This window comes from Neltuma alba, unplaced genomic scaffold, assembly GCF_004799145.2.
Source record: "Neltuma alba isolate B1F8T4 unplaced genomic scaffold, ASM479914v2 tig00012456_pilon, whole genome shotgun sequence".
Lineage (NCBI taxonomy): Eukaryota > Viridiplantae > Streptophyta > Magnoliopsida > Fabales > Fabaceae > Neltuma > Neltuma alba.
In genome coordinates, this window is record NW_021636935.1 from 152,748 (window position 1) to 166,683 (window position 13,936).

The following is a 13,936-nucleotide window of genomic DNA, read 5'->3' on the forward strand; positions in this document are numbered from 1 at the left end:
TTACAATTTTTAAGATCCCTCTTAATAAATACTAATTTTTTTAGGCCCTTCTCCCTAATTTCCCCCCTTTTTTTTTAACCAGAGATATTTGTACGCCTTTGTGCGTATGTGTCCATATGTATTTGTGTGTCATGTATACAGACTATACTTTAGAAATATACTTCCTCAGTCTCTTTTTATAAAAAAATAATCTCTTTTAAAGTGATGTTTCAAAATATAACAAATAAATTTTTTTGTCTCAAATTTTAAACTAATCTTTTTACTTTTATCCCATTAAATATATATCACTTGTTATCTGTATAATAACTTTCCACCCATTATCTCTCATGTAGCTTCTTTATAAATAGAGCTAAAATTAGACAAACATATATATATATATATATATATATATTACATATTTATTGTTTTTAAATAAATTGAATTAATATTTCAAATCATATAATTTTAATAGTTGTTCTTTATAATAAGGTACAAGGGAGCAATAAAATTATGAACAATATAACATATTCATCTACGTGTAAATATATATGCGTGCGCGGCGTGTGCTTTCTAGTTTTCAGGTTTAATTTTATTTAAGTATTTGTGTTTAATTTAATCTCCTAATTTTATTTTGATTTTTAAAAAAGTTATTTTCTTACATGAATATTTAAAAGTTATTTAGATATATATAATAAAATATATAAAATATCAAATCTAATCTACAAAACAAAATCAAGCAAATATAATAGCATTGAATAATTACTAGAAATTAATTCACTCAACTTATAAAAAAGTCGTTTCTATAAAATGAAATAATTAATAATCCATTTATTTCTTTCTCAATAAAGGGCAGAGTTGCATTTGCGCCAAAGAATATTTAAAGACGTGTGATTTCATAGATTAGAGAAATCTGACCATCTTAATGAAAATGCATTAGTGCATCTTTTAGCCACGATTTGAAATTGGTGAAATTAGATTGATGACCTCTAATAAGTAGGAAACCAAGCTAGAATGACCTTATGAATGGACAAGAGATGACAAAGCCAAAAAGACAAAAGCCAGAAGTGTTAAGATGGTGTTTTCGGAGAACATCATAGGTAGACAACCAGAAACATTATGAAGTAGTTTCCAAGTAAAAAATAGCTGCTTCAAAGGCACAGGAATGTCCTGAAGAAATCTCCGAAATTAACATACACTAATCATGGTCCCTGTGGCTAGAAATATATGTTGTCTTTCTTAAACTATCTTTGTTAATTAAGTATATTTGCTGAAATTACCAGTTGTACCTTGAGAAAAAATAAATATATATAAGAGACAAAATGAATTGGTATCTTATATTTAAGATCAACTTAAAAGTCAAACGGACAGTTACACTTATTTTAAGCCGCAGGTAGTATTATACAGCAGAGGTAGTATCATTGTTGTTATATGATGAGGATTGAAGAAGATGAGCAACTCCAACTCTGACTCAATAAGCTCCCAAGCCATGATAAAACCTGATATTGGGCTTCACCATGAACCGAGGATCTTCAGTGAAAAACCCTTTTTTGCCTCCTGTCACAGCAGCACCTCCAAGATCCTTTGCAAAGTCAGTGCAAGGGAGGAAGCAAAGTCCTCGAAGCCCATTGCAGGATCTGAGCCGCATTTCTGGTAGCAGCAATAGCAGTGATTCTTCCGGCATCTCTGTTGAAGCCTCAAGAGGTTGCCTCAGATTTTTCCGCTCCCACTATTCTTCTTCCTCTTCCTCAAAATCCTCTGCCTCTAGAACAAAATACGTCTCAAAAACTCCCAATTCAATCCCAATGTGCCTCCTTTGAGACAGCCTAAAGCTAAAGAGAACCTTGCAAAAGGTAATAGTGGGGAGCACACCAAAAACTTACTTCAGAGAAGCCTCAGAAATGTAAGAAGAATCCTCCGTGCCTTTATCAGAGGCAACCTGGGAAGAAATCATGTTCTATAATTGGCCAAAAATCCATGTCCTCTTCTGTTCTGAATGACCATTGCAATTTTCTTCCTACGTTGCCGTCTCCATTGAAAAGTCAAAGCTACAGGAAGATAGATTCAAGAGGATAAATGACAAAGACGATGAGTGTCCCCACCTCAAATCCTGTCATAATGAAGTAACTTTGACTCCTTTTAGTAAAAGATCGTCTAAGCCACATTTGGATATTGTAGGTAACGATGGTGATGTTAAAGAGAACTCAAATACAAGTCCCAGTAAAGCACCTTCAATTCAAACCTGTGTTATTTCAAACTCTAGTTCAGATATCCATGTTGGCATGCCATGGGTGCATGGAGACCATCTGAAGAAAGACAGTTGTAAGCTTGGCCTTCATTCTATACGTGAAGTTATTCAATCAGCTAGCTTCATGCCTGTCCCATTTGAGGATTCTGTTAATTCAAGTTTCCAATTTGATTGCTCAGCTCTGCCTTCTGATTCAATTGACCTCTGTAAACTTTCAAAATTTTTGGACGATCAGGTTCCTTGGTTATCTAGTTCTACAACTAGGAGAGCATCACGGCCCCAAATGAGGATATCATGGAGGGAAGGGGTAATGAGCCCACTTTATGAGATAGATGACTTTGATTGTTGCAAACACTTGTCTGATGAAGAAGACCTTTCTAATTACTGTAACAGCAACAATTTAAAAATCCATCATGGTCCTGAATAAATGACAAAGCAGATTATAATAAAAAGTTGGATAATGATGTGAAAATCACTGAAACAGATGATCAAGCGCTGAGAATTGAGGGGTTGGGCAAAGAAATATTTCCACGTCTGCTATCTTGTTCAGGTGCAGAGTCTATAAGCACTGATGGAACTGGTCTGCTTGCTTCAAGAGATGATTCAGATTGGGCGTCATGGTACAAGAATACATTATCTGAGTATTAAAATTGACCTTCGTTGTCCATTCATTCCTGTAAGAGCTAGACTAGCATGCCAAAAGTTGGTCTTTAGGAGTTGATCTCTGCCTGTGCTCATCAAATTTGTGTCTGACTTTCCAGTGGAATTTTATATCTCTGGTGTTTAATGTAATGCATTTACAATAAGACTATCTTAAATCTGTTCATTGAAAGGGAGGATGTTAGAGGGCTAGTTGAAAAATTAAAAATAAAATATTCAACATGCACTGGAATATTGGAGGGTTAGCTAATAAAAAAATTCATATCATAATTTGTTATTAACGGGAAGTCTGACAATTTTCAAATGGCATTCCAAACGTATAGGTTCATCCTTGTCTGATGCACTTTAAGATTTTTCTATGTGCATCAAAACTTCAGTTAATCATGCAGGGGTCTTCTTTTTTTTTTTTTGAACTGAGAGAAAACAGATCATTGCTGCAGCTTAGAACATCATTTGTTTTTTTTATCAAGTTAAGGTGCAATCATAGTTGGGTTTCTCCCTAAGTCTTTCTGCTAATTATCGTTCTTGACTTCTATTTTCCTTGTCTCTTTATCGTTTTAATTGCTTCAATGACTATGGGGATGATAAGGGACCAGCCACGACAGCCCTGGGATCAAAATTCCATACCTGTTCAAGTCATGCATTAGCTCATACTGGGATTAAAGTTCCTGAAATTGAAGTAAAAATTGCATTTACTTCTGTCAAGCTACTGGGGTGGACATGGTGGAGAATCTTTATGTTTCGACACATCACTCACCTAACAGATGAAAGATTTACAAGGTGTTGCAATTTTCCTGGATGAAATTGGAGGTCCTCTGTTTATCTTTGGTAATTCACTTGGAGCTTTTCTTTTGATTTGTGGTTTTGGGTTTCTTCTCCACTAGAATACTGTTTGTCTAGTTGTTTAGTTTAAGAGAATTTTGAAGTTTAGAATACCTTAATTTTCTTTGAATGAAAATGAAGACTATTTATTGGGACTGTGGTAACAAGTTTGCCACAGAGACCGTGAAGTACAGCAATATGATTGCAATTAAAGTCCCCTGACAAATTAGTTAAACATGACGTGTTTGCTCTTGAACCCTTCATAGTTGATTAGTTGCTATTGACACAGAGATCCTGACTTTGGACTCAGAAGGCTTTTTACACTTTTCATGGCTTCTCATTCATCCAAAAAACACAGGACCTGCTATCTGTTTGCAGGCATATCCTGTGGACAGGTTTTGGCGTTAGTCATTGTTCATGCTTGGACTTGATACAACAATTTGCTAAGATTTCAGTACTGTTTCTGGTTGGTCATGTACTGATGGTATCTGTACTGCACCTTCAGCAAGCAATTGTGTACATTTTTAAAGTTTATTTTTTCTTAAGCATAAATTCTATTAGAAGTATTTTTTTTTTAATTCATGCTCATTCACTGAAGGGGAGTTTGGATACCCTGTAATTAATTAAAAAAGCATTTTCATACAAGTCAAGACAAAATTCTTCTCACATACTTACCTCATATATATACTATAAAATCATTGCTAAAAGCTAATCCAAATACCCTTAAATGTGAATACTTCCAGGGATTCAAATCTTAGTTGAAAAAAATTCAATATATTCATGACACGTTTTCCTGATCATTTTGACTATGTAACATATATGCTTTTTGATCCCCATTTTTACTTGTACGAGTCATCATCTAGACAGCTATGCTTTATCCACTCTTTCTATTCCATCATTTCTCTCTCTACTACACAGTATTTTGGTAGGAGAATTTAGTAAAAAATTCCTCTTTAAAAACTTAATTGGCTAAAATGACTTAAATTTAAGCATATGCAATTATGATCTATGAGTGCACTATTTTTTTTGCTATGTACAACATATTTTCTGTTGTGTGTACTCATTCAAATTTATATCCTTTTATCCAATTAAGTTTTCAAATAGGGACTTTTAACTAAATTTCTCTTTTTATTTTATTTAATAAAATTCTAAAAATAAATTCCTTCCAAGTCTTCACTCTTAATCATATTAATAAACAGTCCATTTCTATCATTCCGGCCATTTCATTTTCCTGACCTTTCTATGGGAACCAAATGAGTGTCAACTGTCAAGTCAAAAAATCGCAAGTGACACTAAATTATTTGTTTATTGACCCCATTTATTTAGCTTCACTTATTTTAAACTATTTATCTTTATTAATTTTGCTTAATCATGAGTGGTACTGAATCACCATACCTATTTAGGTTTTTTTCTGGCCAACTTGTAAATAAATAAGCTGTAACAAATTGTAATTTATTCAAGATTTGATGTCTATTTAATATTTTTTTTCCTCAATCAATTTTTTAAAATAATTTTCTCTAAACATAAAATAGGTTCCTTGAAATTTTCCTTTTAAAACAAGATTGTTAAGATATATACATAGATCTAGATCTCCCCTAGTCTTTGATATAAAAGATGGATAACTAATTTGTGAATACTAAAAAAAATTAGTTAAGTTAGTTATTTGTGACAAATGTGTGCTGTTTTTTTATAATATTCTTTCTAATAATATGCATTATTGTAATAATCCCTGAATGAAAACTCTTTTTCTATGTGCAATCAATGAGAATATTTTGTGAAAAAAATTATAAATTTGGGAGACAAAACAAATGGAGATATTATATTTAGAATTAAATAAACCTTTTATCTAGCCCTTTTGTTTAGGATTGATAAACTGCTATGAAGTCCCAGGTAAGAAACATAATTACTAAAAAATCCTAGTAATAATAGAGTAGCCTGCAATGAGAAATTTCACGAAAATAAATAACAACTGTTCACTTTGGTTATTGGGATTTACTAGTAATTTTTTTTTTCTTTAGAACTTCATTGTAATTCTCTTTTTAAGATTGGAGGTGGTATAATTTAGCTGTTTATTTTTATTCCAGAAGAAACTGAAGCCTCATATTGGAACACGGTATACTAGCTAGTCAGAGGACATCTTATTCCTTTCCTACATCCAAAGTCAGAATAATTAAGTAAAAAGAAAGAGATCGATGCAGAGGCAAACGCTCATTTTTACCTTTTTGTGTGCGTGTATAGGATCCATCATCCCACTTTTGTGCTCCACAATCACCCCGTACAGCTTCATCACCGAAAGAGTGAAATAACGTCCACACATACAAATTCCATATTAATTGTAAGCTCTGTTTTTTTTTTTTTGGGGTAAAAAAAAAACCCCTAATGTAGCCTGCCGTACAGAGAAGGGAGACTCGCACATGCCCAGACCCACCTAAGGCATAGCTACTTTAGGGTTAGATCCTACAATCTCTTATTTAAGAAAGTTGCCACCTGACTCAAAGGCTCTTGATGGGTTATGATTTATAGATTAAGGTCTGCACAGCATGGCAAAAAAAACAAAAACAAAAACAAAAACAAAAAACTTAAATTCTTATTAGGAGAGTCGGAGAGATGTTCATTATTCAATGTCTTGAATATGCACACTTCTCATGGCAGGGTATGCTCCAAAAAAAAAAAAAAAGCACAATATGGTCCATATATCTCATGAATAAACATTATATTCCTCCTTTCCTCTATTCTATTCTTCTTTAGGATCTTTCGCCTTCATCTGCTCGATTGGGGAATAACTTGATAACCGAGCAAACTTTTGGCCAATTATTGTAAGTAAGAAATCATGCCTTTCTTTGCATTTATATATGAACGATCAGTTAATTAATCCCCATCATTGAAAATGAAACCAACTCATCAAGCTCTGCCGCCCCTCGGAAAAATATTACTGTACAAATTTGTTGTTGATCGGAAATGGGCGGAGGTGATCAAGATGTTGGAGGAGGATCCAAGGCTTCACAAGGCCAGACTTAGAGGCTTGTCAAGAAACACTGCGTTGCAAATAGCAGTATCTGATGGGAACGAAGAGGTTGTGAATATTATTCTTGGGCTGTGTAGCCATGAAAACAGAGAAGAGGTCCTGAAAGTTCCCAATATTAAAAGGAATACTGCAATACATTTAGCTGCTGCAAATGGGAATGTCAGATTATGTCACATGATTGCTAGCCTCAAGCGCAGCGTAGTGGGTCTTCGTAACGTCAGTGGCGAAACTCCTCTCTTCCTGGCTGCTTCTTTTGGCTACAAGAATGCTTTTTTCCTCCTTCATCATATCCGAAATCCTGACGATTCCCATCCTTCCTATGATAACTGTAGAAGGAACAATGGCGACACCATTCTCCACTCTGCAATCGCCGGCGACTATTTTGGTAAATTCATATTCCAAATTTATACTTTAGCTTCTCCACTGTTTATTCTGTAGTCATTATAACAATATATATATATGTACGTACGTATGTATGTATCTCATTTAATACAATACATAAACCTGCAAGTTGGCTGCAGATCTTGCATTTCAAATAATTCACCTCTATGGAGAGCTTGTGCACCGGGTGAACGAGGATGAGTTGTCTCCACTCCATCTGCTAGCAATGAAGCCTTCTGTTTTCAAAAGTGGAAGCCATCTTGGAATTATAAAAACCATCATTTATAACTGTGAGCTAGAATTTAAATATTGCACTTTATGGAAGCTTACTTGATTCTTTGTAATTATTATCTATTTATAATAATATCAATATACGTCTCGTCTTTCTATCTGTCTGTCTGGAAGGTATTGTCGTTGGGGAGCTTAGAGTGCAGCATCATCTAACACATGAAAAACGAACTTACCCAAATGCTGTCGAAGATACATGTTGGAATCATGTTCTCCGCTTCTTGAAAGCCGTAGTTGATAAGTTTGGAAGAAAAAGAGATGAAGTTGAAGCAAATCATGTGGAGACGGGTCCAAACGAAGAGGCAAACTTTGGCAATATTGGAGGTGAGAATTCTTCATTTTGGAGTTTGGCTCTGAAAAACTTTATCTAAAAAGACAAAAAACTAATTGTTTAATCAGAATTACGAGTGGATGGAGGCAATCCGTTATTTCCAGCTAATTACAGAACCTGTTGCGATTTGATCAAGTTCTTTAGCCTGACATTTACGATAATGCTTGGGATTCTTGCCAAAGATATGCTAGCTAGCTTATTGTACACACTTGACAAGTTCCACATTAAATATGATGGCACACAGCATGACACTTTGGATTTATGCCTATTTTCGCCAGCATATGACCAATATAAGGAGATAAAACGAAAGAAGGAGATCCATACATGGTCTTTTCAAATAGTTAAAGAACTTCTTTGTATGGGCTCCCTGTACGAGTACGAGAAGAGTGGGCGCCCCGTTGACAACAGCCTTTCTTCTGATGACGACGAAGGCTTCATTGGATCATTACCTCGCAGCCCTGCCAAAGAACTCAAACCCGACAGCATAATAAAGGCCAAAAGTAAGAAGATTGATTAATATTATATATTACCTCCAGTCTTTAATAGAAGAGTTAGATAATTAATTTAAGGAGATTAAGAAAACTAGCTAAGTTGGTTAAATGCAGCAAATATGCATTGACTTTTCTAAACTATCCTTTTTCATCATGTGTATTTGAATTACCTCTTAGTGGTAATCCCTTACAATCAATATGGATATTTTAGAGGAAAAAATTATAAATATGAAATACAAAGTAGATTAAAATCTTATATTTAGGAACAAATTCAATCCCCCAGCTAGCTCTTATATTAAGGATTGGAGGTAGCATTTTGTATATAACTTAGAAGCATTTGATTGCATAAATGATTGATTAATGTTAAGATATTTTGTACAACTTGAAAGCGTTTAATTTGAAGATTGTATTTGGCATAGATTGAAGCCGTACAGAAACAGCGGAGACGCTGATACTAGTGGCTACTAGGAATGGTTTGCTGGAAATAAGACACAAAATTCTGGAATTATTTCCTGCGGCTATTAACGTTGAGAATGAAGATAAGAAGAACATAATGTTGCTGGCAGTAGAACATCGGCAAGCACATGTGTATGAGTGGTTGCTGAAGAGGAGGAATAACGATCAAGAGACCATATTTCGTCAGGTGGATAAAGAAGGCAACAGTGCATTGCACTTGGCAGCCAAACTTGGGAGCTACAGGCCTTTGCTCATTACCGGCAACGCTCTTCACAAATGTAATGGGAACTCAAGTGGTATGAGGTAATAAACTCCACACAGACACCCCAAAATATATTTATTTTTTTTATATTGGGTTAATTATTATCATTTTTTGTCCTTACAGTTTCATCAAATTTTGATTTTGATCCATGTAGTTTCAAGTTGTGATCTTTTATTCTTATGGTTTCATAAAGAACTTGATTGACATTAAGCATAAGGATCAAAATCAAAACATATTAAAAGCATATGAATCTAACCCAAAAGTCGTTAGGTTCTATACTCTTAATGAATTTTGTTTTTCATTCCTGCACTTTTAATGAATTTTGATTTTGATCTTGATAATTAATGGCCTTAACTTTAAGTTAATGACACTAAACTCGAACCGAATCTTTCTAAAACTCTAAGGACCAAAAACCACAATTTAAAATTATAGGGACTAAAGCTAAAATTTGATCAAATTGTAAGAACACTATCAACCTCTATCATAATTTAATATCCATTCTTAGATTTGTGCACATGATTCTCATCCTACCTTGACCATGTAGATCCAGTTTAGATAATATATACTCCTCCAGTCCTTAATATAAAACCTATTTAACTAATTTAATTAGATTAAAGAAGTTAGGTAAGTTAGTTAATTATAAGAAATATGACATGTTTTTCCTAAAATACCATAATTATCTTCCTTAATATCTTCCCTCCCTCTTCTACTTGATTATGGTTGAGGGAGTATCTATAAGAGTAATTTAGAAAAAACTGATAATTATGATAAATAGATCTTATATTTAGGACTAAAATCAACTCAATAATTGAGTCCTATATTAGAACAGAAGGAGTACCTTGTTAATTAGTCTTTTTCTATACCTTGGCATTATTTGCGTCCAGTTTCATTGAAGATAAAAAGAATTCAAAGGGAAGGACTCATCACTAATTAGGAGGCCCTTGCTGCTTTATGGTCATGGTTTGATGCAAATTAGACTAAATTGGCTTTAAGTACCACGCGATTTGATACAAAAAATATCAAGTTTTCCGATAATTTAACGAAAAAGAAAAAGAAATGATTCAGTCAGTTTATATTTGATAGTCTAGATGAGATCCATGTGTGCAGCAACACCTATGTTAAATTTGCTTCTTTCATAGAGCAAATCATGCATCTCTAAAAAAAGAGGTGGGAATAGAGGGCAAGCACCACCTCACATGCCTCCTTTTATGCAGATTAATTTTTTTTTTGGGGAAAAAAATACGTTACACTAATCACCTTTAAAACAACACACAAGTTTCACTTCAAATTCTATACAAGGTACATTAAAAAGAAGAATAAAAAATAAATTACCTTTAAAATAATGAAGAAATTACATTTCAAATTCTACACCAGTTACATTTAAAAATAAAGAATAAGAATTGCTAAATGATCCCCCACCTAGAAAGGATTTGTATGCGAATTTTGATATTTTTTTTCTTTCCTAAACATATGCCATTTATTTACATTGTTTTCGGTTAAGGACATTTTTGTACTTAAAACATTCTTACAGTAGTACTTAGTATCCTATGAAAATGGCAAAATGTCATCCTCAGACTTTGAAAAACATTGCAATGTCGCTCATGTACTGTTGTTAACCTCCATTAACTTGTGGTGTGAGGCCCCCCAACACACACATGTTACCTTCTAATGGACAACTTCTAACGGACGTCTTCTCTTTCCCAATGATAGGGATGACATTGCAATGCCCCCCCCCCAAAAGTTTCAAGGTTTCATTATAGTATTATCACTTAATAATTAAAGATAGGGTTAAGATGCAATTTTAACAATTAAGTTTTGTGTCAAGAGCATCTGGTACCATTTAATTTTGAAGAGTGCAAAATTAGACATAATCATTAAAATAGAGAGCAATTTAACCACTCCCATTAAAAGGCAGCAACGGCCGTTTCTTTTCCTCAAGGTGGGTCCCATTAGTTGTCACTCTGTTCTCTCTCTTGGTCAGTCTTCTTTCACTTCATTTTTTTTTCTTTTTTTAATTCTGTTATATGTCAGAATGCTCTCTCCTCTCTAATGACATATCACTCTCATAAAAATGTTATCTCTCCTCTTTCTCTCATCACCTCAAATTATTTTAATAATATCACTCTTCAGTTCCTCTCCCTTTTTCTTGACAGTGACACGTTAGAATTAACTCTTGCTTTCTCTCCTATCCATCCCATTGTTATCTCTGCTTCACTAGAGATGATTGCCAACAACACTCTTGGTTTCCCTTTGGCTACTTTCTCAAGCATTACTTTCTCAGGCCAGTACAAAAAAACAGGCCTCTACCATGAAACTTCATCATCCTCCATAAAGCTCCAAGCATCAACCTTCCTCACCGATGCCCACCCAATTCTCACCCAAGTCGCACCAAACACTACCGCAATCCAAACCAATGATGTTACCAGCATCGATTGCTTCATCTGCTTCGATGCCAACCAGCCCACAACCACCGCCACGTGGTTCCCATCGGAAAACTCAGTGGGATTATGTTTATAAGCATTTTCAAATTCAAGTTACGGAGCACCCAACGAGTCAAACTAAAGGAAGCAACGTGAAGAATCAAACCCAAATGATGATGCTTGAGAATTATGATCATCCCTACGTCCTCCTTCTTCCACTCAACAAAGGACCTTTTAGAGCTTCTCTGCAACCCCGTCTTGGAGAGTGGCTCCACACGCCTCTCTGGTTCTACCCTAAAAGAAGTAGTTGTCTATACATACAGTGGGAGATTATCAATGTCACTCAACCATCATGAGCTTGTCGAACTTAACCGCCGAAAAACTCTAACTCATTGCTTGTAGATTCAAGATGCTCACTTGCTGAAGAGTAACAGGGAAAGAAAGATGAGAGGCAGAGGTAGATAAGGGGAGATGAGAGACCGGAATTGAATATGGGTTAATAGGAGAGAGAATTTGAGAATCTTACGAAGGGTTACAAGACACCTGTCAACTGGAGAGCAAGTTTGAGGAAAAAAATGAGAGAGAGGAAGATGACTAATGAGGAGAGAGAAGAAATGAGTGAAAAGAGTGGGATCCATCTTAAGGACAACAAATGGCCATTTACAGCTTTTAACGGGAGGGGTGAAATTGCTCTCTTTTTTAATGATTATGTCTAATTTTGCACCCTTCAAAATTAAATGGTGCCAGATGCTCTTGACGCAAAACTTAATTGTTAAAATTGTACCTTAACCCTTAAAGATATATACCCAATGCTCTTGTGACAATAATAGTTTAAGGGCATGTTGCCCTTTAGCCCTATTATTTTCCCTAGGACATATTTATTATGAGGTACATCTATGATTGGAGATGCAGTTTGTGAATAAGCCAATGCCACGTGGGTTCTTTCCTCAATACAACTCTAAATATGAAACTCCAGAAGAAATCTTCACCAAAACTCACAAAGACCTCGTGAAAAGCGGCCTGGATTGGCTGAACAAAGCTGCAGAATCCTTCTCAGTTGTGAAAAAGGAGCCAGCATTCCAAGTGTTTGCCACTTCATCACTCATAGCCATGTGCTGCTCCGTCATGGCGGTGGTCATGTTCCTATCATTGCTTTCATCTCGATTTCAAGAGCAAGATTTTCACAAAATCCTACCTGGGAAGTTACTTCTAGGTTTGACGTTGTTGTTCATGTCGATTGCTTCCATGTTGGTGTCATTCGGTGCTGGACACTTCCTCCTCAAGGATCAACTTCATCATGCTGCGTTTCCTTTTATATGTGGTGACTTGCCTCTGTCACATATTTTGTATTAGCACAGTTTCCACTCTACGATTTTTTAAGGGCTACCTTTTTTCGTGTTCCAAAACGTGGTTACAAGGCCACATGATAACTTCAATGTATGTTTGGACCTCGCTGGTGATTATCGTTCTACATATGTTAACGGAATAAATAGAAAAATGGAGTATATAAAATTGGTGTGGTATTTTGCTTTTCCTCTTTTGGAAAATAAAATACTCTTCCGGTCCTTAATATAAGACTTATTTAACTAATTTGATTAGATTAAGAAAGTTAGGTAAGTTAGTTAATTATAAGAAATATGACATTTTTTCTAAAACACTATAATCATCTTTCTAATGTCTCTCTTCCCTCACTTACTTGATTATGGTTGAGGGAGTATCCATAGAGGTAATTTAGAAAAAAATTAATAAATATGAAAAATGGTTCTTATATTTAGGACCAAAATTAACTTAACAATTAGATCATATATTAAGGACCAGAGGAGTACAAAACTACATTGTTTCATGGCAGTAAGATACTAGAATATATGTCATTTTATCTATAAGCAAATGATTTAAAAAAAAAAAAACAGAGAGAAGTTGGTGCATTAGAGGCTGTGCCCCAAGCCCCTGTTGGATTGGCCTAGAGATACGGAAGTAATTGTATTTCCTTGGATCCTTAATGTAAGTTAACTTTTAACAATTTCATAAGGATTAGAAGATGTAGTGAATTAGGTTTGATCTCCAATTAGTCCATCAAGGGTGGACAATTTTTCCAGCTTATCCCATTCAAGCTTGATGGATTGATCATCACAAGATCAATATTTCCTTATTTGATCTTTAAATGATTTTTCGTGATTGGGTAGGCATCACACACACACACACACATCTATTTGAGTGTTTTTGTACTTGAAATCTGTTGATCGGGTTGGTACAAAACAACTCATGTGTGTGTATTTCACATTAATATTGTGCCTTAAAAAGCCCCAAGTTTAAACCCGCATGAACTCTTCTTACTAATGACTAATCTAATCCCTTTTCAATTTTACTATCAACTGATATGGCTTCCTTCATATTGATAGCGTCAACGCTTATATAATGTTAACAAAATGATTTCTGCAACACCTTACTTTTATATACTATAGGATCATTTTTAATGTCTGTGAATCACTAACGCCAGGTTTCCGACATGAGAAAAGACAGGAATTTTTTTTTCCCCTTAACATTGGAATTCGTTGATCAAAAATTTCAAACCTTTA